Below are 24,989 nucleotides of genomic sequence, written 5' to 3'. Positions count from 1 at the left end.
CTCGCACAAAACACATTGAGATTCAATATCACTTTGTACGCGACCTCATCATGGATGGAGAGGTCAACTTGGTGTACTATCCGATTACAGAGAATGCTGCGGACATCTTCACGAAGGCTCTTGGAAGAGACTTGCTGGAGAGGCATCTTCATCGACTTGGCATTGGGCCGAAAAAGTAAGTTCACTTGCAGGTGGACATTGAGGGGGGGGTGTTAGATATCACTGCTCCACTCTTGTATAACTACACGAGAACCAGCTAACTCTACTTGTAAGCCCTCCATATGAGGAGAAGGAATTTGAGTAGCTCGGTTATTCGGTAGGTCCTGGTTTGGACACCAGATGGGGGCCATGTGTGGCCTGATGGTTGGACGGCTTCAGATAGAGTTGGCACATTGCCAAATAGGCTACATGCAAGTGCGGGAAGGTATCCCATGACTGACCGCACTAAGGGTAGTTGGAGCATTTCCTAGGGCAGCCCACTCTCAAGTTGCGTGGCCTATTTGGAGCCCCAAATGATCCTGGATGGTGGCTCTAGGCTGAACGGAGACCGTAGGTTAGTTGCTCTATTCTACACCATAGTTCTAACATGTAATCGGGACGCGCTTTTTGGGCCGACTGGGTCGGTCTCCCAATTGGGTCTAATCGACTACGACTAGTGTCTATATAAGAGTAAGCCCCTGAAGCCCATATTCATCACTGGCTATAGCAACCGTGATTCCTTAGCATCCACCAGCCTCCATCCTCTACTGTTTCCAGCACGCCATCGAAGCTTCTCACACAGGAGCGCATGGCTGGGAGGCAGCTCCATCTATTGTATCAGTTTTACAGTAATCAAATTTTTGATTCTCCATACTATCTGCTTTTCTCTCTTGCATACGAGATCATGTTATCTGTTGAGCACAGACGTATTGTTTTCTTACACTACCTCCTAGTCGCTCTCCTATCAAATGCAAATGGGTTTATAAAACCAAAACTAAAGCTTATGGTTCTTTTGACAAAGTTTAAAGCTCGTCTGATTGCAAAAGGATACTCACAAATTACAGGAGTTGATTATCATGATACTTTTTCACCCATTGTTCGTAGCACAAGTATTCAGGTACTCTTGGCTTTTGCTACTCAATTTGATTTGGAGATTCATCAAATGGATGTGAAAACAGCTTTTCTTAATGGAGATTTTAAAGAGGAGATTTATATGGAGCAACCAGAAGGGTTCATAATACCCGATCAGGACCATCTTGTTTGTCGCCTTCATCATGCTCTTTATGGTCTAAAACAAGCTTTCCATTCTTGGTACATGAAAATTGATCAGTTTCTAACATCTCAAGGTTTCAACTCTTGTTTCTCTGACCCCAACTTATATGCCAAACGTGATGGTGCTCTTTTTGTCATTCTTGCTCTTTATGTGGATGACACCATACTTGTTTCCAACAATCTCGATTTCTTGCAACATGTCAAGAAAATCTTATCCTTAGCATTTGATATGGTTGATCTTGGTGACATTCATTCATGTCTTGGTATTGAAGTTCAGCGATTTTGTCACAAGGGAATTCTGCTACTTCGACAAAGAAAATTCATCGAAGATGCAGTTCAAAAGTTTAGCGAATGCTCACTCTGCAACCACTCCTTGTCTTGTGAGCTCTATCGAAAATACTCAATTGACTCATGATGTTGAGGTTTCACATCAACCTTATGCCAATCTTGTCGGTTTCCTGCAGTTTGTCGGTTTGAACACTCGACCAGATATTCTTTTTACTGCCAATTTTCTAGGTCAATATCTGGCTGCTCCCTCAATGCAACATTGGTCTACAGTAAAATGTGTTTTAAAGTATTTGAACGGCACTTCTGATTTTGGATTAGTTTATCGATGTCATACAGAATCATCTTCTATGATGTCTCTTGATCTTTTGGGATATACAGATGTAGATTGGGCAAGCTCTCACTTCTCTATGTAGTCTACAAGTGGTAATTGCTTCTTTATCAATGGTTGCTTGGTCTCTTGGGCAAGTAAGAAGCAACGTTGTGTTGTTGTTTCTACCATAGAATCTAAGTATGTAGGAGCTTCTCTAGCAGCTCGAGAATTGGTTTGGCTATGATAATTGCTTGCAAATATTGGTCATCCTCCATCATCCAATACTCCTCTCAGATGTGATAATCAAAGTGCCATAAGTCTGGCTAAAGACTATGTTTAGCATAACAAATCCAAACATATTGTTGTTCATTACCATTATGTCAGACATGAAGTGAAGAAAGGGATGATAATGATTTAACATTGTCCCACTTCTCAGATGATTGTAGATATTCTCACTAAAGGACTAAGTGAGACACGCTTCATAGTGCTACGATTAGAACTTGGAGTTCTTGCAGCTTCTCTCTTCCAAGATTAACACACTTATGGGTGACCTTTTGTATATAAATGCAAATCTGCATTACATACTTGTAAATAATTGTACAAGTGATCAACTTGTATACTTGTATATAGGAGCTCAGGTTTTTCCCTTGTGCTCTCCAAGGGTTTTCCATCCGTAGCAAGAGACCTTTGTTTGAGTGGGGGTGTTAGAGCTATATATAACTTGCACTAACTTGAACTAGGTCTCACCTATATACATGTAACTAGTGATCAATATGAATCAGTCCTTGGAAGTCTATTTGGTGTGTCCATCATCTCTTCTTCTTCTTCTCTCTCAACACCTTTTGCCCTTGACACAAGTCCACAAGGACCCTTGATTTCAAAAAAGTCTTGAGGACCTTTTCTCTCATATCATTCATCATTTCCAACTTTTGTGAGACAAAGATTCCATTAATGAGTCACTAACATATTTGGAATTTTTGTTAATTTTCCCTTTAGAATGCTGTATTATTCTAAAGAGAGTTGATGAACACTAGGACCAATTCAATCCCCCCTTATCATGTGCATTCTTCTAGCAAAGAATAAAACCCCTATATGCCCATGTATGGCACCTTAGACCATAGTCCTTGATGCATTTTCTAACATACTTTTTCTCTTAGTTTATACTATATTTTTATGACCATTATTTTTCCAAGCCCTACTTGAATATATATCACCATAGATTATACTATAAATGAATGGAAGCATGTTTTTTTTTCAAGCCCCCCCTTGAAACGTGTCAACAAGTTAGTGACAACCCATCAGTGGTTGCAAGCTAAGGGTGTTCTACTTGGATTGGTTTCCATGTTGAGGATGAAAATCACCCGTCAAGAGGTACCAAATGATGTATTTTTGCTCCTTTTCTTACATCAACATGGTGAACAGTGGTGCATTAGGGAGATTGTCATCTATCCCTTTATGAGGTTCTTCATCTTTGGTCCTTGATAAGGAATGTGCACAAAATAAGACGAACCAGGTTTATGGGTTATCTTAAACTTAAACTCCTGAAGTAACAACACCCACTTGATCGGCCTTGGCTTCATGATTGTTTTGTTGATCAGATACAAGAGTACTTAATGATCCACATAGAACATGAAATGGTTGTTGAGGAGGTAGTGCCAAAACTTTTGCACATTGTATACCATCCTCAAGGCTTCTCTTTCAATCATGGAATATTTCATCTCTATGAAAGAGAACATCCAACTTGCAAAGTAGATCATGAAGTCCAGTTTTCCTATGGGTTGAGCCAAAATGGACCCTATTGTCATTCTAGAGGCATCAACATAAACGTGGAAAATGATATACCACTTTTACTTCCAAAAAATGAGTGCTTTTATTGCCATCTCTTGTAGCATCTTGAATGCCTTATTCTGTTCAATGCTCCTCTCAAATTTTATATCAAGCTGGTGAAGTGGCTTGGCAAATGTCTCCAAATTTCTTAATAGAAACTCACCTATCATATGAAGGAACACACTTTCTTAACATTTTTTTGTTCTTTCACCTTTCTAATGGCATCAATCTTTGACTTCTTTGACATGTACATGGAGAATGATAGTCCACTTTGACTTCTACAAAATGGGTGTTTTGATTGCCATCTCTTATAGCATCTTGAATGTCTCATTTAGTTTAAGGCTCCTCTCCAACTTTATATCAAGCTAATAAAACTTATGTATTCTACAAAGGATCTCACTTTCTTAACATTGTTTGGCTCTTTCATCTTCAAAATGGCATCAATCTTTGGCTCCACTGTCATGATGCCTTTGTCAAAAATTGTATGCCCCAAAAACACTCCTAAGAACACACAAAAAAACACCCTTGTATAGATTAAGAGGAATTTGGGTTTCCTTGCATTTTTGGGATACCTTTTAGGCACTCTAAGTGTGCTCGTTTTGTGCTATATACCGTAAGGTCATTCATGCAGATTGTGAGAAAGTCATCCACGTAGTCTTTGAATGTCTCCATAATGAAGCAATGAAACATTGTTAGCCCATCCTTTAATCCAAGTGGCATCACTTTACTTGAGTAGGGCCCCATTTGATGATGGACATTGACTTTTTCCTAGTCTTATTTAGCCAAGGTCACCTAGTTGTACACACTATACCCATCCATGAATGAGTACATTTCATGTCTTGCCACTTTGTCTAGGTTTGGTGGGAATGGATCTTTGATTTTTTATTATTGACTCACCTGTAGTCAATGTAGATGTGAAATTTTTCAAATTTATTGGGCATGATCATTTATTAAGAATCAACAATCTCTTCAGCTCACTTGATAAATAAATGTTTCCTTGAGAAGACCTATTTTAGCGTTCACCAACTTTGTGTGGCTAGAATTGAATTTGTACTACTGTTGACGAGTAGGTTTTGCATCAAGGATCAAAGGGATTTGGTGCTAGATAAGGCTAGGTGGTATCCCCTTCAAGTTCATGTATTCCCATGTAGACATTCCTTGATACTCCTTGAATGGAGTTTTAGATATAGTGATGAATTTTACCAAAAGTCCATCATTGATTTGGATCATCTTTGGCTCCTTGGCTCCTTGCTCATTCCCACATTGATTTCCCAAATCACCCAACCTTAAGTAATTTGGCTACTACCATTCTGGATACAGCTTGTAGGCTGTTCTTTCACTTGTCATTGGCCTTCTTCATCAATGAAGCTTTGGGAAATCTCATGTGTGCTTCTTCGGCTTTGAATTACCATTGGAATACTACTTGTAGTGTGGCAATCATGGAAGCTGGCACAATGTTCATTATAAGCAATTTTTCTTTAATATCTGAGGCATAATCCTTGTTGACCTCTAGAATGTTGTATGTAGATCTTGACCTATTTTCTTGGAATCCTATAATACTTGTTTCACCTCAGAGCTCTCTTTTATTGTACTAGCAGTTTTTGGTGTCATGGGATCTCAATTTGTCATAGATTGTGCAGAACTTCCCCACACAATACTCATTCATAGTGTGACTACTTTAATTTGTGATTTTGACAAAAAACCTTACATGTCTCTGAGTTTCCTTGGATTCCCATATCCTTGAGGATCTCAAGAAGATCCTCCTTCATTTCATCCTTCTTTGGTGCCTTTTCCTCTTCATTTTTGTTGTTGCCACTCTCTATTTCTTAGATGGTATCTTCTTATTCTTTTGGGACACTATGTTCCCTCTTTTGAAGGTAGTTGTAGATAAATTCATCATATGTGCTCAATTCATCAGCCACCACTATCTCCAAGGCATCTTGTAGGAGCATGTTTGAGTTGATTCATTAGCACCTTCATCTTTATAGAGCAAAATTGTACACTATCTCGCCCTTTGTTTGGTTGAGGTTGTTGAGGTTCAACAATACATACTCCTTGCTTAATTTATACTATAACCTTTTCAATAATGGAGCCTTCAACTCATTCCATGTTGTGAAGTGCCCATTAGGGTATTGGTCAAACCACTTGATTGCCTTCTTGGTTAGTGGGAAAGTACAACAAGTACTCATTTGGGAAAATGATTTGCAAAATCGTAGCCGTCCTTAGGAAATTTTGCACATGGGATTGGATATTCTCTCACTTGGCCCTATTAAATATATAGAATTTCACCCATTCTTGGTCTTTGTTCTACTAGAAGTTTTTCATTGTTGGCACGGTCTTCTTCTTTTTTGCTTTTCTCTCTTGTCCCTTTCCTTTCCATCTTCTTGTCCTTCATTTCTATCCATCCTTTCTTTCTTTGCTTGCTCTCACTCTTGTGGGGGTAGTGAACATCTACTTCCTTGTCCTTGCCAAAACTCACCCAAAATTTTTGGTGCTGGGATTTCTTAACTAATTTAGTCACTATCTCTAGTGACTCATCATTTAGTGTCAGTGATGGGGAACTAGTCAGCCTGCTCATGACTCTCTTTGTTGCAAGAACCTTAGTTTCCTTTTGGATCTTTTGCTGAGCGACTCTGACATGAACTACACTAGAGTGTTCAGCCTCCAATTGTCTCTAGTGCATATAATTTATGCTCCCCAATAGCATCGCCAAATATTATTGCCAAAGTACACAAGTTGCATACTAGATTCGGTCCCTCATCTCATGGTCATTTCGGCTTCTGGGTGGTAGGCTGCTGATTTCCATTTCTAGATATTTGGGTGGGTGTTACTATGATGGTGGTCATAAAACAAGTGAAGCATGTGAAGCAAAATATACTAGAAAGAGTACACATGAATGCAAGACAAGCAAAGTGGTGTGAATGTGATTCATTCAGAGTAGAGAGTTATATTATATAATGCCAAATTGACTAGATACAATAGCACTCTCATTGCTCTCAACACACATAGATCTTCTCTCACATATCTCTAGACACAAACTTTAATAAATAATATTCTTAGACTGATTTAGGCAGCAGTGGTACTACCTACAACATTTACAAACATAAAAGGTCCTAAAATTTGCATGCTTGCTATTAGGCCTCCATTTGGTTCTAACATCTTGCTACCTCTTTCTTGACTTTTACATGCCCCACCACCTTGCACCTTTTCTCCCCTTGAAAGGGGTTCTAAAAAGTAATGTTGATGGCCATATTCATGAAATCAATGCACCTATCAAGTCCTTTAATCACTCTATCCAGGAAGTCATGTAGGGGGAGTTGCACCAATGCACTCGGTTGCTTTACTTCTCACCTCTTCCCCTTTTTCCTTCATTTTGCATCCTTGGATAAGCATTTGTCAAGTCCTTTAACCACTCTATCCCAGGAAGTCAACTGGGGGGCGTTGCACCAATGCACTCAGTTGCTTCATTCCTCACCTCTTTCCCTTTTTCCTTCATTTTGCATCCCTAGATAAGCATTTGGTTTCCCCAAGGAGTGCAACAAGATTGAGTGCTTGACATATTGGTGCTTTCCCCTATGCAATGGGGTTTTATTCATGCATCTATCATGTCTAAATTAGAAAAACTCATGCACATGTTTCTAACCTATGGTACCTAGGTTTGAAAACTTATGGAGGTGAAATTCAAGGGAATCTTATCTACAATTTTATTCATTGGCACCATGGGGGTGAAACTATTTGTGAATCAGTCCCCAAATAGAGTTTTACCAAATGCCACTTCCTTACTTACCTTTATCCTTTCTTCTTTTAAGGACCAAGATCATCATAAGGAACATATTTCATGGACAAATTTATTTCTTGCTGATCTTTAGGATTTTGATGAAGCCTAGACTTGTACTCGAGTAGATAGAGTGTTGGAAAGTTATACTAGTGTGGAGAGTTGAAACTTGAGTTCACATATGGACAAGCATTTGTCAAGATAAATTGTTGGGTTTTGTTGCATCCTTGCATTACTCATGTCTCAGCTAACTTATGTGTCTCTACTAATGCATGTTTGTTTCTTTTGTACTTGCAATCTCGAGAACTTGACTAGTTTCATGCGTCAAAAGTAATTTATTCATGATTGGGATGCGATGTATCCAAATTTGTTGAGAAACATTTGTAATTGATGGATTCATCATGATTGGTATGTGCCCCATTTTTGTGAACATAGTCACTCTTTTCAATTGTTGCATAATGTAATCATAGTGCCCATATTTTGTATAGCATATTGCATGGTCTATCAATGACAAGTTTTGTTGGGGAAGCTGGTTTATTAGTTTTTTTCATGTATATTTTGGGGATTAATTCCCAACTTGATGTTATATCCAAGTGTTGATGTCAATTGGGTAGAAAATAATTCATATCTTTCTTTTGTGTTTATGCCAAAAGATTTTATCCTTGGTTGTTTGGATTGCATCTAGTTATTTGTAGTTTTACACATTGTTGCTAAATGCCATTTCCTTTCCCAATGATAGGTATATGTTTCACATTTTTTTGGTTTGCAATTTGACTAAGGTATTTTCTTTGGAGTTCTTTATATCCTTCATTGTTGAGTGATCATAGCGAGTCTTTTTGTCATCTTGAAATCATGGACACTTCATTGTGGATTTTGACAAATGGTGCATTTTGACAAATGGTGCATTTCTTTGATAAGGAACCAATGTGCATTTATAGCATTTCTTTGAGTTTAATGATCTCGTCTATCTCACTATTTTGTTCTTCCTAACATGAAGCAAAATTGTTCTTTTGACCTTACTCCTACTATAGTTATTGTTTGAGCTATGCCAATTTTTAGTGCTGCCAAGCACCCTAAAATTCATGCACTTGGAAAACATCCTTGAGATGTTGCAGATCTTGTGGTGGGTATGTTCCTTCTTGTTCTCTTTCCTTTGATGTGTCAATAATTAGCCACATTTGAGTATTTTGATAAGAGAGTGCTAGTGATGTAATTCCTATTCCATGGATGGCATCCATATTAATGCTCACATAGCCCAAGCACACAACGACTCATCTAAGCAACCTAGCAACTCTAATGGCCATCTATGCAAGAACCACCATGCCCCACAAGCGTAGCATCAAATGATCATTAGTGCTCTTCAACATAGAACCAATGGTGACTCAGCAGCAGAAGCAGCCACAAAATAGTGCAACAACGGCTACCTACTTTGGCAGTAGCAAGCTAGCATTCAAGCTACAAAGTAGACATGTAATAACAAAGTCAACAGACTCAGTAGAGGACATAAACAAGGCACAACCCAATGAGCGCTAGGCAGCTGACGAACAACAAAAACAACGAGTCAACCAAAAGTCAAATCGACAAGCATCCACTTAGCCAACAATTGACAAGTAGTACCAAATGCATGCAACAATCATGAATGGCACAATCGAGCACCTCCAATGAGGAGTGCCCCTCTACAGTAAGAGACCCGGCCTCCAACGAGAGATTGCCATAAGAACCAGTATGACCAAGGAGGTTAATCTAGTAGTAATAGAGGAAATTTTTGTGGAAGAGGAAATCACCATGGTGGGACATCAAAGTCATAGTCATTATTCCAATGAAACTCACACAATGTATCATACAAGTGAGGATATGCAAAATATTGACACGATGTACCTTGACATTGATTGTAATTCCAAGGGGGAATGCAGTTATTAAGTTGATCATACTGATCACGATCCCTGTTACATAGATTGTGGTCCATCATCTCACATGACAAAGAATCAAGAAAGGTTTGCATAGATGAAACCATTAGAAGGACCAAAGAATGTTATCTTCACTGTAGAGATAACACACCAAATCTAGTTCAAGGGAAAAGCATAGTCCCTATGAACAATTTTATTGGTACAAAAGAATTGCTAAAAGATGTACTCTATGTTCCAAAGCTTACCAAGAGCCTTTTGTTAGTTGGACAAAGGACAGCACACAACTATCAAGTCTATTGAGAATGGTGTGTAAATTGCACCATAAGGGTTATGGGACACCCTAAGGGATCCATGTATATATTCCTATTTTCCTTGGAATACAATTAGTGTATAGTTAGTATCTTGTGTGCAGTCATCTCTCTCCCTCTCTCAATTCTGTTAACATGGTATTAGAGCCAATGGTGCCCATAAGCCCTTGCATGTTGTTGAGGCGATAAGTCCTATGTTGAGGCATTCGATCTTGAGAGATTGAGAGAGAGATTTCCATCCATCATATGCATTCCTTGAGATTTCTATGTGAGGTTTGAGTCCTCATTATTTTCGCTTTTATTCTTGAAAAGATTCATGCTTTAGTGAATGAAAGAGAGACCTGTGGAGTCTGTTCTTCTTCTGAAAGATAGGCTGTTAGACAAGCCTTGAATCTATAAAAAACGATGCTACATGCAAGGCAATGATGCTTCACAATAGACAATTGATCTCCAAGCAACTCAGCCACCTCACCAACTACTCAGAGTTAAACGATGCTCCACACAACAATGCTCCAAGAAAATATCACCTCACGGCTTCATCGTCTCACCCACTTCCCAAGGCTACCTCACCATGCACATTTCATTCATGCTCCTGTCTCCTAGACCTTTTCGAGTACGTCACCATCTCACTATGATGCCTTCCATAGAGAGATTCTTCACTCTCTACTTTTCTCTCTTCTAGTGACATGTGGTAGATAAAATCCCACCCCATGGTAAGGTCAAACTAACCCTAAGTTCTCTACATGACACATGATAGATAACCACCAGTAACCAGGGTTAGGTGGGAATACCTCACACCAAGGCTAGGTCAAGTTGACCTTGGCTGCAAGGAACCCCGATTACCTCTAACCATGGTTTGTCTAATCATGGTTGGATCTCAGTTCTAGTCTGCCATCGCACCTGACATGTGGCATTGCCACCTCGTAGTGCCACATCAGCATCTATGTTTCAAAGGCACACCGTGATCACAGCATATGCACACAGTCCACATCATCTTTTTTGGGCCCTCTTATGCTCGAAATTTTCCCATGCTTCTGGGAGCCGTATCTTTTAATGTAAGTGGAATTTGGAGACACTTCAAAAATCAAAATTGCTTACCAACTCATGCTCTACACATTTTTACATCAAATTTGACATTTGGGATTTTCACTTTGTAGCATTTCCCTTCGGCTCTCCTCACCAAAGCAAGGCTCACAATGCCCTACCCGTGACTCTACATGCAAGGTAGCAATGCTTCATAGTAGACAATTGATCTCCAAGCGACTCAGCCACTTCACCAAATTCTTAGAGTTGCACGATGCTCCACACGACAATGCTCCAACAAAATAGCACGTCACATCTTCAACACCTCACCTAGCTTCCCAAGACTACCTTGCCATACACATTTCATTCATACTCCTCTCGTACATTGCCATCTCGCCGTGACATCTTCCATAGAGAGAGTCTTCACTCTCTACTTTTCTCTCTTCTCTTCTAGTGACACGTGGCAGATAAAAGCCCACCTCATGGTAAGGTCAAACTAACCCTAAGTTCTCTATATGACACGTGGTAGATAACAAGTAACCAGGGTTAGGTGGGAATACCTCACACCAAGTTTAGGTCAAGTTGACCTTGGGTGTAAGGAACACCGGTTACCTATGACCATGGTTTGTCTAATCATGGTTAGATCTTAAGTCTAGTCTGCCACCTCACCTAACACATGGCGATGCCACCTCACAGTTCCACATTAGCATCTATGTTTTAGAGGCACACTGTGCTCCCAGCATATGCACCACTGTCCACATCATCTTTTTTGGGCCCTCTTGTGCTCAAAATTTGCCTATTCTTTCGAGAGCCATATCTTTTGATGCATGTGGAATTTGTAGACACTCCAAAAAGAAAAATTGCTTGCCAACTTGCACTCTACACACTTGTCACATCAGATTTGACATTTGGGATTTTCACTTTGTAGCATTTGCAGAAACCTCTTCATTGGCACCCCTCCTGATCAGATCGCATCCTCTACAAACCCAGCACAAACCAAATTAAGATAAATTCTATTTTGCTGCTTTTTTATCTCGATCGACATGTAGACTAGTTATAGGAATAGCTACCTTAGAGGAGATAATCCACAAAATCCAACTGATGCCTTGCCCAAAAATTCTCAATTAGGTCCTAAACGGAGTCAATCCCTTTGAAACCGATCATTGGCTTTCATCTCATACATATCGACACTTGTTCCATTCTTTGACAGAGGGAAGATTCACTCTTGTTGAGTCACTTGGCAACAATTTGGTTTACCGATTCAGAACAGTTGCACCTTTGTGCACTCACATGCCACCTTGTAAAGTCACTAGTTGACTATTTGGCACCTTGCACCACTTCTTCAAGCCTTGTAAAGCCTCTGGCTATCACCGACATGTGGTTGTTGTTTGTATATAGATTTTGATTCTTGGTGCACCATGGCAAAGTCAAATGATGATGGCATATTTCTTGATTAGAACAGCAAGCTCGATGATAACATCTACAGCAATTGGAAGTTTAAAGTGCTCAACATTTTTCAGCTAAAGAACTTGTGGGACATGATCACTAAAAATGAAAAGAGACCAGAGCCTACCTTGACAACTCTTACTTCACATCAGCAACTAGTTCTCACAAAAAAAAAAAAAAGAGTGGGATACCAAGGCTTGACTTGCCTTGAATATCATCAACTTCAATATGAAAGATATGATAATCCCTCTTCTTCATGGGCAAACCTCAGCTGTACTTTGTTGGAAAGCTTTGGAAAGGAGGTACAATGCCAACATGTCATGTATTCTCTTGTTGGAGAATCAGCTAAACAACAATCCAATGCTTCCAAATGAATCAAGTGCTAACTTTTAGCTCAGATTGAAGGACATTGGCAACCAGCTCACATCACTTGGACAAATGGTGAAACAAGGCATCAATGGACTTGGACCAGATTATGGTAGTTTGTGACTGAATTAGTCACTCGAAATGCCCCTTCAACATTTCAACTCATGTCAGACATGCTCATGCAAGAGCAATTGAGACGTGGCCTCAAAAAATTTTTGAAGAATTGTGACACTATGAACATAGCAAGAGGAGGTGCAAGAGGGTCGTATAGAGGAAAAGACAAGAATTTCAAATGCTTTGGCAACAAGGCAGAGGTCAGTACCAGACAATCTCCATCTTCATCGACTTAAAGTCATGGTCCTCCTGCTCAGAGGGGGACAAGGAATATCAAAGATAGAGGTAACTCTAGAAGAGGAGGAAATTAAGGAAGTACTCATAGACACAAGGGAAATTCCAACTATTGCGGCATTCCAAGCCATTGGGAACTAGATGTAGAAAGAAACAAGGGGATTTAGGCAATGTGGGCCAATCAAATAGGTCTCACAACCCTCATCGACACAATCATCATCAATAACAATCCGCTCACTATGCCTATGATGAAGACAACTCTCTGGTCTATCAACACAAAGTTCTCACATCACAGTCTACATCTCAGACATAGAAGGATGAGGACACATGGTGGTTTGACACTAGTGTGAGCAACCACATGACACCTGAGAACGAATGGTTTTCCGATCTCCTTCCCAACCAGAACCCAAGACAGAACGTCATGATGGGGGATGACATCCCCCACAAAATCAAAGGGATTGGTAGCATACCCTTGCATAGTAATGAAGGCACTGCAGGGAGCATTGGAGATGCATTCTATGTCCCCATAATGGCACAAAACCTTGTCTCTATTGGACAGATGATTGAGAGTGATATGGAAATCGTCTTCAACAAGTATGGAGGCACCGTGAGAGAGCACAAGAGTCTCGAATCGATCATTACTTAGGGTGTCAAGATTGGAAGAATGTTCAAGCTTTCTTCTACAATTCCGATCCAAAGAGCCCTAATAGCTCATTAGAATCATTATGCCTATTTTAGCACATTGTGGCACAAGAGGTATGGTCAGCTCAACTTTAGAAGCCTTGTATCCCTCAAAAGACAAACATGGTACACAATTGTACTTTCAAAAAGATGTATGTGAGGCTTGTTGCATGGGTAAGCAACACAGACAGCCCTTTCCAACATCTTCAATTCAAAGTACCAACATTCTTCATATCATTCATTTAGTTCGATGGGATCCAACTACTATATTGCCTCTTGGTAAGGCTTTGTACTTCATGACCTTCATCGATGATTACTCATGGAAGACTTGGATCTACTTCCTAAAATAGAATTTTGATGCATTTAATACTTTCAAAGACTTCAAAGCCTTGGTAGAAATGCAGACCGGCAAGTACCTAAAGATCCTCTATTGTGACAATGGAGTTGAATACAAGTCCACATAGTTAAATGCCTTTTGCAGACATCATGGCATCACACATTAGTACACATGCAGATATACTCCTCAGCAAAATGGGGTTGGTGAACAAATGAACAAGGTGATTGCAGAGTCAACTAGATGCATGCTCAATAAATGAGAATAATGTTCCAAGATAGTATTAATCTAAGGCATGTGACATAGATGTGTACTTGATGAATAGGAGTCCCGATGCTTCATTGCAAGACATAACACCAAAAGAGGAAATCATAGGAACTAAGCCCTCTATTGGTCACTTGAGAGTATTTGCCTCTCTTTCTTATGCTCATGTTCTGACTCACTTAGGACTAAACTAAAGATAATTCAAGACCCGCCTCCAAGTCAACAAGAACAGATGGAGAAACTAACCAGAAGGACAGCAGAAGAGAAACTGAAGGCCATCCACTAGAGAACACATGACAACCTAAACCTCAGACTCAACAGCCTGAAGCTGAGGAGAAATCACCTTTTAAAGGTAAGGTGGCAACTTTTCTAGATGAAGATAGACTTGAGCAATCAATTGACTGGCTTGAATCACATGCCTTGATTGGATATTTGCCTAGCCCTAGGCCCCCTACTGCTTTTCAGAAGTTTGGCTTAGAAATAATTGGATAAGGAAAGGGCTTGTAGTCACTAGTGTCAAATTTTTAAGAAAAGGCTTCTTTTTCTTTCTTTTTGAAACTGAGGATATGGCTTGGAAGGCCCTACACCATACCCTATGGACTATAAGACATCAACCCCTATACCTTGAGTTTTGGTCCACATTTGTGTGGGCTCTCAGCACACACTGTCAAAAACTGCCCATTAAAGAGAAATGGGCCAAAACCAGTACAGGAGCCAACTCAATAGCAACCCAATCCCCTCCTAAACCAAAGTGGACTGTCAAAGGCAAGGCAAAAAATTAGGACTTGGAGAAAAATGCAAAAACAGGGACAAAAAACAGAGCAGTCAAACAGGGAGAGGTTCAAAAAAAACCTGTTGTATCTCTAGAAAAGTACAGAACCTTTCCTTTGGCTACCTACAATACTTTTGAAGCTCTTATTGACAAAGAAATTGAACAGTGGATTCAGGATGCCCAAATGGAGGAAGCTGATATTAAACCTGGATGGCCTAGAGAGTTTGAAGAAGATGTAAATCAAGTGGATGCCAGCATGAGTGAGTCGGAGTTAGGAGACTCAGAGAAAGAACTTCCCTTGGCCCAAAAACAGAATGACTCTCGTAGATCTCCATCTAAACCTGAAGCCATAGCTCTAAATAAGAGAAGGATCTCCCAAGTAAAGGGTTAGAATGCCCCACCCAAAATCCTAACCCTAAAGGCTAAAAACGGGAAGAGTAAGAATGGTAAATAAACCAGTCACTTTTCTCACCTTTAATGTTTGTGGTTTAACTGACCCATGGAGGAGTAAGGAATAAGCCAAGTGGCTGAGAGACAACAGTTACTCCCTGTCTCCAACTTTTCTTTCATTACAAGAGGTGAAAGTGATAAATGACACTTTGGAAAGGAGACTAAAAAATGTAGACAACAGAAGAATGTGGTATTTTACAAGCCCTGATGAAGGCAGGGGTGGCATTGCAATTGGGGTTTTGTCTCACTACCAGGACTATGGCATTAGATATAGGCAGGACCCTAACCACAAATGGCTTGCTTTGGATTGTAGAATGAAAAGCTTTCTCTTATCAGTGGTCTCAGTGTATGCCCCAATAGGCTCTTTGGAAAGAAGAATCACATGGGACTCAATGCTAGACCTAGGGAGTGACTGTATCATTATGGGGGACTTCAATATGGTTGAGACTATTAAAGATAGATGGATGCTGAAGGGATCAATTCGTAGGGGCTCTGAACATCAACTTTGGGAAGATTTCAAAGAAACTCTTCAAGTGGTTGACATTGGGACTCCCAACACTTTCACTTGGAGCAACAGATAGGTAGGGGACTTAAGGAGAGAGGCCAGACTATATCGATACAGTCTACATGGCTCAATCACTGATTGACCAAGCTCTAGAGGTCAAGCAAGTCACCTTTTCTTCTCTCTCTTTCAGACCACAAACCAGTGTTAGCTTCTATAGATTTGGGATTAGGAAAGAAAGGTAACTCCTGGTTTAAGGCTGATCCTTCCCTTTTCAAGCTTCAGACAGTACAAAAATAGATCATAGAAAGTTGGCACTTTTCTTTTGCAGCAGCTGAATCTATGGCTCAAGGATGGAAGGATGCTATTGAAAAGGTCCAGACAATTCTAAAGGAAGCCAAAAAGAATAGGGCAGCCATTAGAGCAAGAAGAATGGAGAAGCTTAAGAAATATATTGAGGATCTTGAACAAAGAGCTAGAAACAATGACATCAATGCCCGATAATAGCTACTGATCAAAAGAAAGGAAGTCAGAGTACAAGAATAGATCAAGCTTCACAATGCCAATATCTACTTTAGAGAGTGGTGGGCAGGCAAGATAGACAGGCCAATTAAAGAGAATTTCAAGAGGATTAGAAAAAAGAGGAAGAAGGAGGAAATCCCTTGGCTGCAAAAGGATGATGGAGATTTGGCTCAATCAGAAATAGAAAATATAGAGATAATAGTCAGCCATTTTAGAAACCTACTAAGCACAGTGGACTTAACAGACCATAATGTCCTAGAGGCTAGATTGAAGTGCCATGTAGCCAAACAACCATCTTTTTCTAACCTTGATAGAAATCAACTAGAAATAGAACTATCTCTACAAGATCTCAAAGAGGAGGTATTTGAAATGGCTGATGGCAAAACACCTGGAGAAGATGGGCTTCCTTCTTAATTTTACAAAATCTTTTGGGATACTGTTGGCCCTTCCTTATTGTGGCTGTCTGGAAAGAGAGTATCAAACAGGGGCTACTCCCAGAGCATTTAAATGGAGGTTTCATTAAACTTATTCCAAAGGAAGGGGATAGGACAATGCTAAAAAATTGGAGGCCCCTTACTATGCTGAACTGTTCATACAAGATCTATGCTAAAGCAATTCCTTTGAGACTAAGGCACAAGATGGACAAGTGGATCTTGGAAGAATAGAAAGGTTTCATCAAGAACATACATTTATTGGAGGCAATCATCAATCTATGGGAAGGGTGCACCCATGCTGAGGAAAGTAGGCAAGAGATATGTCTTATTAAGATAGACTTTCATAAGGCCTATAATAGACTGAACTGGGACTTTCTTCTACAGTCACTCAAAAGCTTGGGGTTGGGAAAGAACTTTATCTCCTATGTAGCCTTGCTACTATCAAATGCCTCTGCAAAGGTATGTGTGAATGGTGAGATGTCTCAGAGTTTTATGTTAAAATGATCCATCAAACAAGGTTGCCCTCTAGCCCCCCTCCTATTTGCAATTGTTGCTGATGCCTTATGATGGTTGATTGAAGAACAAGTAGTTGCACGAGAAATCAACGGCATACTATGGAGGCCCCTTACTATGCTGAACTATTCATATAAGATCTGTGCTAAAGCAATTACTTTTAGACTGAGACACAAGATGGACAACTGGATCCTGGAAGAACATAAAGGTTTCATCAAGAACATACATTTATTGGAGGCAATCATCAATCTATGGGAAGGGTGCACCCATGCTGAGGAAAGTAAGCAAGAGATATGTCTTATTAAGATAGACTTTGATAAGGCCTATGATAGACTGAACTAGGACTTTCTTCTACAGTCACTCAAAACCTTGGGGTTGGGAAAGAAGTTTATCTCCTATGTAGCCTTGCTACTATCAAATGCCTCTACAAAGGTATGTGTGAATGGTGAGATGTCTCAGAGTTTTATGTTAAAAAGATACATCAAACAAGGTTGCCCTCCAGCCCCCCTCCTATTTGCAATTGCTGCTGATGCCTTGGGATGGCCGATTAAAGAACAAGTAGTTGCAGGAGAAATCAATTGCATACTATGGAGGCCCCTTACTATGTTGAACTGTTCATATAAGATCTATGCTAAAGCAATTGCTTTGATACTGGGACACAAGATGGACAAGTGGATCCTAGAAGAACAAAAAGGTTTCATCAAGGACATACATTTATTAGAGGCAATCATCAATCTATGGGAAGGGTGCACCCATGCTGAGGAAAGTAAGCAAGAGATATGTCTTATTAAGATAGAATTTGATAAGGCCTATGATAGACTGAACTGGGACTTTCTTCTACAGTCACTCAAAAGCTTGGGGTTGGGAAAGAACTTTATCTCCTATGTAGCCTTGCTACTATCAAATGCCTCTGCAAAGGTATGTGTGAATGGTGAGATATCTCAGAGTTTTATGTTAAAAAGATCCATCAGACAAGGTTGCCCTCTAGCCCCCCTCCTATTTTCAATTGCTATTGATGCCTTGGGATGGCTGATTAAAGAACAAGTAGCTACAGGAGAAATGAATGGCATGGAACTCCCCTCAAGAAACCAGTTGGTTAATTAGCAATTTGCAGATGACACCGCCCTTACGATCAAAAACACAGATGTGGAAATACAAAGAGCAATGGAATGCATGGACATTTTTTGCAGAGCATCTAAAAAAATTTCATAAAATGTATTAGCTTGTGGAAAGAGAGGAGAGCAGAAGCAGTAAAAGAAAGGGGTGGGTTAAAAAAAGGGGGGGTCCCAGCACAATTGAAAAAATGATTAATGAAGTACAAGCAAGCTTGCATAGCATGTTTTTTTATTTCATCTTCATGTTTCATTAGGTCTTTAAAAGTAATAATGTAATGGACGATGTACTTGCATCAACGATGATTGGTGGAGGAAAACCTGAGAGTGAGGGATGTAGCATCGAAAAAGCTTGGCTCTCTCTATACATGGACGTTTTATATATATAGTTCCAAATGTGATGATCTCAAACTGATCTTGTAGTCTTGCAGCATGTCTTTTGCTGTCACCTCAAATGGCATAAAATTCCTTGATACAATTTATTCTAGCATCCATCAAAATCCTGTCTGTCCCACCACAATGATCCTTCAAGTACTTTGTGTAGTCATAAATGTTGTTATGGATGACAATCCAAGCAGACTCTCTTGTATTGTGCCACGTCACCACAAACTTGGCAACCAAAGACATGGATCATAGGCGATAAACAAAGCTCGATAAACATAGCAAACACACTTGGCCTAAGAAAGTTTACAAACATCTCATTGAAGAGCAAGCTTTGAGAGAGGATCTCTCAATTCTTTTAATAAAGGCGAAACTCATTTCTATTTTTCTACAAGCATACCATTTTTCTATTTTTTATAAATATTTAAAACTAAATTTGCCTTTTAAGTCTAGCTTGTCGCATTTTTGTTAAAAGAAAAGGAACCCTTACTATGCTTTAATAAATAACAAGAGATGGGAGAGCAAAAGGAAGCCCCGAATCGCAAAAGAGATGGGAGAGCAAAAGGTAGCCCCAAATCGTTAAAGTACAACAAGAGGAGAGGTGAAAGCTCCTCCACCCAACATGCAAATACAATAGTATGTTAATGGCTTGTTGAGAAATGCTTCTCAGGCCTTGTATGTCCATGGATGATTTCATGAGGCTATTGTCAGCACAACCACCCATTGGCTTGGTGACAAATGTTTGTGAGGCGTTGTATGGCTTCCCTTGGCATTAAATGATAAGCATACCCTCTAAGAGTATCATTGGTTGGATGGAAGCTACACTCCAAAGCTTAGTCTCACGTGCTCCATAAACTTTTCCTGTATAGCCGGTAGGACTCAGGGGTGCGTGAAGAGAATTCAGACAGCCAGGAAAGCACGAGGCTCGCGTGATGTTGCATTTGCTACCAGATCAAGCTTGTTGTCTCTGCATGAGATCGACCAACAATACACCCTCTCTCCTTCCAGCTTCATCTCCTTCCCCTCACCATGAAGTACCCGCGACACAGCTCGCTTGCCTCCCCTCCTTGGCTGCACCGCACCACAATCTCATTGCTAGCTTTTATCTTGGGCGGTTTCCTCATGATGTCATGGTTGGAAATGACCTCTCTCCGTCCCCTCAAGTCACGGTGGGAAATGCCTGATCTGTGTTCGCAGCTCCAAGGCTTTCAGCAAGCCAGGGACCTCTCCGATGACTTTGGAGGATGCCTACGTCCGGCTCATGGACCATGACGACCTTGAGACCATGCCACCACTACCGCGGAGCAAGGATCTCAGAACCCGTTTCTTGCCGAATAATAACTACAGGCGCTTTCCGGCCTTGGAGATGGAGAATGTGTGCATGAACTCAACGGGCGGCCTGATACTCGTGAAGATACCAGAGGAAGAAGTGCGAGAGAACGTCTCGAGAATTCCGGAGCTCTACGACTTGTGGAGTCGTTTGTATGCTAAATGCGGTAATCAATCGGACGAGAGGTGCGCAGGTTTCACTCTGGCGTCGGATGTTGGAGCAGGCGCAAAGTGGACACCCGGAGACACGCTTCATTTCATTCCATACGTAGGGAATTCGATGCACGAGTTCACGGAGAGGGTGTGGACGCGTCTAGCTCGACGGTGGCTGCCAAGGCAAGATGGCCAAGGCCTGGTTGAGAACCGGCCGATAGAGAGGGCGGTGCTGCATTGGTGGAGGAGGTGGATGAGGGAGGCGAAGAGCCCAAGGAGGACAGACATTGCGACTCTACTGTGGCAAGCAAGGTTCCTGGTGGCAGCCATAGCTCCGAAGGCACGACTGCTAGTGCTGGATGAGCAGGGAGAGGGTGCAGCAAACTCGTCGATTGGAGGCAAAAGCTTCCATGTTGAGCAGGGGAGTGTGGTGTGCTTCGAGCGATTGCTGCTACAGACTCACAATAGAGATCGGTTAGACGAGACGAGGTTGCCTCCGGAGGTGTATTCCCCTGCATTGCAGCACTTCCGGAAGACTGTCTTCTCCTTCTTGCGCCTGCCTAGAGAGATAGAGAGAGAGAGAGAGAGAGAACTTGATCACTTTTTCTTTGTTAAAAGTTGTTTTTCCCTATGTATTTACTTTAGGAAAGATTTTTTTTCTAAACGTATGGATTGTGTGTGGCTCTCCACATAACACAATTCCCTTAGGCTATGTGATATGTTTGGCTCAATCAATCTTTCTAATGTAGTAGAGAGCTAGATTCTATCCGTACTTGGGTTTTAACTTTTAATTTTAGGAAACTTGGTCCTATAATATCGTATTATAGGGCCCTTCAATCAAAGAAAATACAAAATGTTTTGAATAATGGGAAGGGAAGGGGAAGAAGGATGGAAAGGTAAGAGGCAAGGAAGTATTAACATAAGGCTAGGGGGAAGTGTGGAGAGAGGGAAGGGATGAAGATCAAGAGGGAGGGAGAGGGGCAAGGATAACATAAGGGTATAGATTGGGCAAAGAAGAAGGGGTGAAGATGAGTGCCTACGTGGACCTATTAACATATGGGGAGATATGTCTATGCACATGTGCCTAAGTGCACATTCATGTTATTAACTACGTGGACCTATTAACATATGGGGAGATATGTCTATGCACATGTGCCTAAGTGCACATTCATGTTATTAAAGGGGGGGGGGCACATAGTTGGAAGAGCATCTTACTCTTCCTTGTTTATGGTCAGACGGGCCACTATCTTCCTATTAGGAGGTCCCTAGGAGGTACTTCATTTTTGTGCCTTTTCTTAAGAACTTCTTTATCTAGCCTAATGTTAAGACACTTGTAGTGAGTAGGGAAGATCTTCGGGTTAATCCCTCTAAAAACCCCACAAAAGCTGTCTCTTTTAGCAATTAGCCCATCAAAGCCTCTATCCTACTTGGATGTGGTGACTTAACATGAAGCCTTGTCATCCTCAGGGTGGGTCTTGAGAATGATGCATTGCTCTAAGCCCACATGAAGGGATGAACATTGGCCATCTCTAGACATGAACATAGCTACAGTCACCTCACATGACAACATTTGACCATAATCAAGGTGATAGAGTGATTTGACTCGAACAAGCAATCAAATCCATTGAGCTATGGTTTGGGCATTGAGTCTACAATGCTCGAAACTTGGGTTTAAGTTTTGGAAACACCAACCTTTTGCCAATCTTTAAGGCTTCTATAGTTGTTCTAGTAAGCATCTATGGTTTCCTTTACAAGAGGGGGCTTCCAAATGTACAAAACATTAAAATATCTTGGTAATAAATTCGAAGCAATAGGTCATGAAGAAAAAAGTGATGGATAGCTTCAAAAAAACTAGACAAAGATTCCGATCAATCTTTAGCTTGAACCAATATGCCATAATCTAAAAGACAGTAGACTAATTCAAATCTTTTTAAATGGACTTGATATAGATTTCGGCTACAACACTTATAATGGAAAATTCTCTGGCTACATTTTGCAATTTTTATCATGCTCTACTCTATGACCCTTCTTTTGGCAATAGTCAGACAATACATCTAGACAATTGTGTATATAATGGGAAGATTGTCAGCAAGCCTAGTAGATTACTTCCAGTTTTGAGGTGGTTGTGTTCTTCTTCATCATGGTATTGTGGCTTTAGCATATTTATGTTTCCAAAGAGGTGGCGTGAACTCTTCATCGAGGTGTTGTGAAGTTTGAAGTCATGTCTTTTCCTTTACAAGGTTTTCAAATGGAGCAATAGGGTATGATACCTCTGAAGGATGGGTCATAGGGTTAACAATCAATAGAGATGCAAGAATGAGGATTGTATGTTTAAATTTGATGCAATTTAATGGTTTGCCAACACACATAGTAAGGTTGTAATACTTCTATTCCTCTCTTAACCTAGAAGATTTGCTCTTCTAAACAATAGGAATATTTTGTTGTGGTAGCTTGCTAAGTTGTATTCCCTATTCTTTGAGAGACCAATTCGTTAACATTCTAGAAGTAATCCTCCAGAACTTTCCCAATATCATTGCTCTAACGCATGCCATCAAGAGAATATTGCTTGCATGGGTCATAATATTACTAAACAAATTGATATTTGAATGATTTCCAATTGGCGATTGGATTATGTCATAGCCAGGTTGTCATAGTCAAAACATTCAAACACATAATTCGAAGAGGTTTTAGATGCACCTCATATAGTTATTTGTAGGTGTTGGAATTGTCAACTCACATTGCTTGTTTCAGATGCAACCACCACTGATCCACAAAAGTCAATGATGGCATTGATCTTGTTTCTTGGGGAAATCATTTCTTAAGATTCATGCAAATTAAAGATGAATTTTCTCTTTTGGTAATCTTGAAATACCCAAGTTGGGATAACGTAATCATCAAAATGCATATCATGTTGAGGAAACATATCCACTCAGCAACTATATAGGTTGTGTTCCCTGCTCTAATACCATGTCTATTGAATAAGGTTCACCTGACAATTGTTATGGTGAAAGCATCTTGGTTAACTACAATGTGTAGAAACATCACCTTCATGTGCATTTTAGCCTCCATAATCTGATTGAAGGTCGCGAGAGGTTTGGGGAAGGCTATAAGGGACATGGCTAAGGAAGAAGAGGCTTGCATGTGATTTCGTATTTGAGCTTCTTTCAAGAGTTGGTCATGAAGGGTATCGGGCTTTGCTACCCTTTTCAATTGATTATCCTCTATCCTTTCTATGAGCTTGTTGACCTCGAATCACAAGGTGTCATTTGCAAATACATTGTTTTCTTTTGGAAGGTCTTCAAAGAAGCATCATTTTCTTGTATGAAATCAAATTGTGGTTGAAGGTGAGTAATAATATGTCAATCCGTTGAAGGCATGGCTAGTGTTAGAGTATAGTTTATGTGGGCTTGGTGGAGCTAAATTTGGAGTTCCTCCACTTGTTTGTCAAACAATTGATGTGAAGCTAATTCATATTATACTTGTATGATTCGGTTGTTCTTTTCTTTGAGCTCCTCCACTTGTTTGTCAAACAATTGATGTGAAGCTAATTCATATTATTCTTGTATGATTTGGTTGTCATTTTCTTTGAACCTCCATTGATTAGCTGATTCTTTTTCAATACCCGTACTCTGGAAATCACACTCCATGGTTGATTGCTCATTACGGTCTTTGTTGTACCTAGTTATGTTGGGTACTTTGAGCTCTAGCTACCTTCTTAAGCTCCTCCCGATGTGATGCATTTGTGCCTTGAGCAGCCACAAATCTGTAATGGCATAGCTAGTCTACACAAGGCTTTTCTCATAAACCCCATAAATATGCAATGCCATAGCTACTCCTTATGTGCACTACTTGAAGTACGTTTTGAGCTATCTGGCTAAAGAAATTTAATGCTCCAATAGTGGAGCCTCTAAAGTATCCAATATAATGGAGGAGGTCGTCATTTACTTTCAAGTTGTGGCCTCCACATCTATACAAGTCTTTAGGGTCTAATTCCCTTGGGCTCAAAAGTTGCTCAACAAGAGTCTCCTTTATTGACTAAGTGACCTTTGGCTATGGGATTGTGGGTTTGTTAAATTAAGGGCACGACTTGAATAGACTAGAGGACATTGTTTAGAGGTAGATGGTATAAACCATCTATGGGCCCTAAGCCCATGTTGAATTGTTCTTTAAGAGGAGCCCTGTGGAGTGGTCTTTGCGGAGGAATCTGAGTGTGAGGAGGAGACATCATTGGAGGGTGAGAGGGAATTCAAATGGTCAGAATTTGATCCTTTCTCTCTTCCTTTGCTGTGATTGTATGGACCTTGTTCCTTTGGGAGTGGGTTGCTATTCTTCTTAACCACCACCATCATCATCTTTACTATCCTTTTCCAAGATAAGTTGCTTGGCTTTGCTTGTCAAGTTTGTCATCTTTGGCCTAGCCCCAAAAGAGCTCTTTGAACATAATAGCTCAGTATCAATTTGAACTGTAGTGTATGACCATGAATGCACCTCTTGTATAAGGGAGGGTTGATTTCCTATAGAAATCAAAATAGGGAATGGAGGTTAGGGTCCGTCAAAATTTCTTTCACCTTTGAGATATAAACAGTATCGAGTTGTTGCAAAAGATGATCATGGTTGATGCAATCACACACATATACCCTTTCATTTTTTCCATGATCACATTTGTAAAACCTTTTCTTACATAATAAATGTC

Source organism: Dipteris shenzhenensis, chromosome 1 (assembly GCF_047967505.1).
Source record: "Dipteris shenzhenensis isolate YYH24624 ecotype China chromosome 1, Dip_SZ_1.0, whole genome shotgun sequence".
Taxonomy (NCBI): Eukaryota; Viridiplantae; Streptophyta; class Polypodiopsida; order Gleicheniales; family Dipteridaceae; genus Dipteris; species Dipteris shenzhenensis.
Note: the sequence above shows the minus strand (reverse complement) of the source record.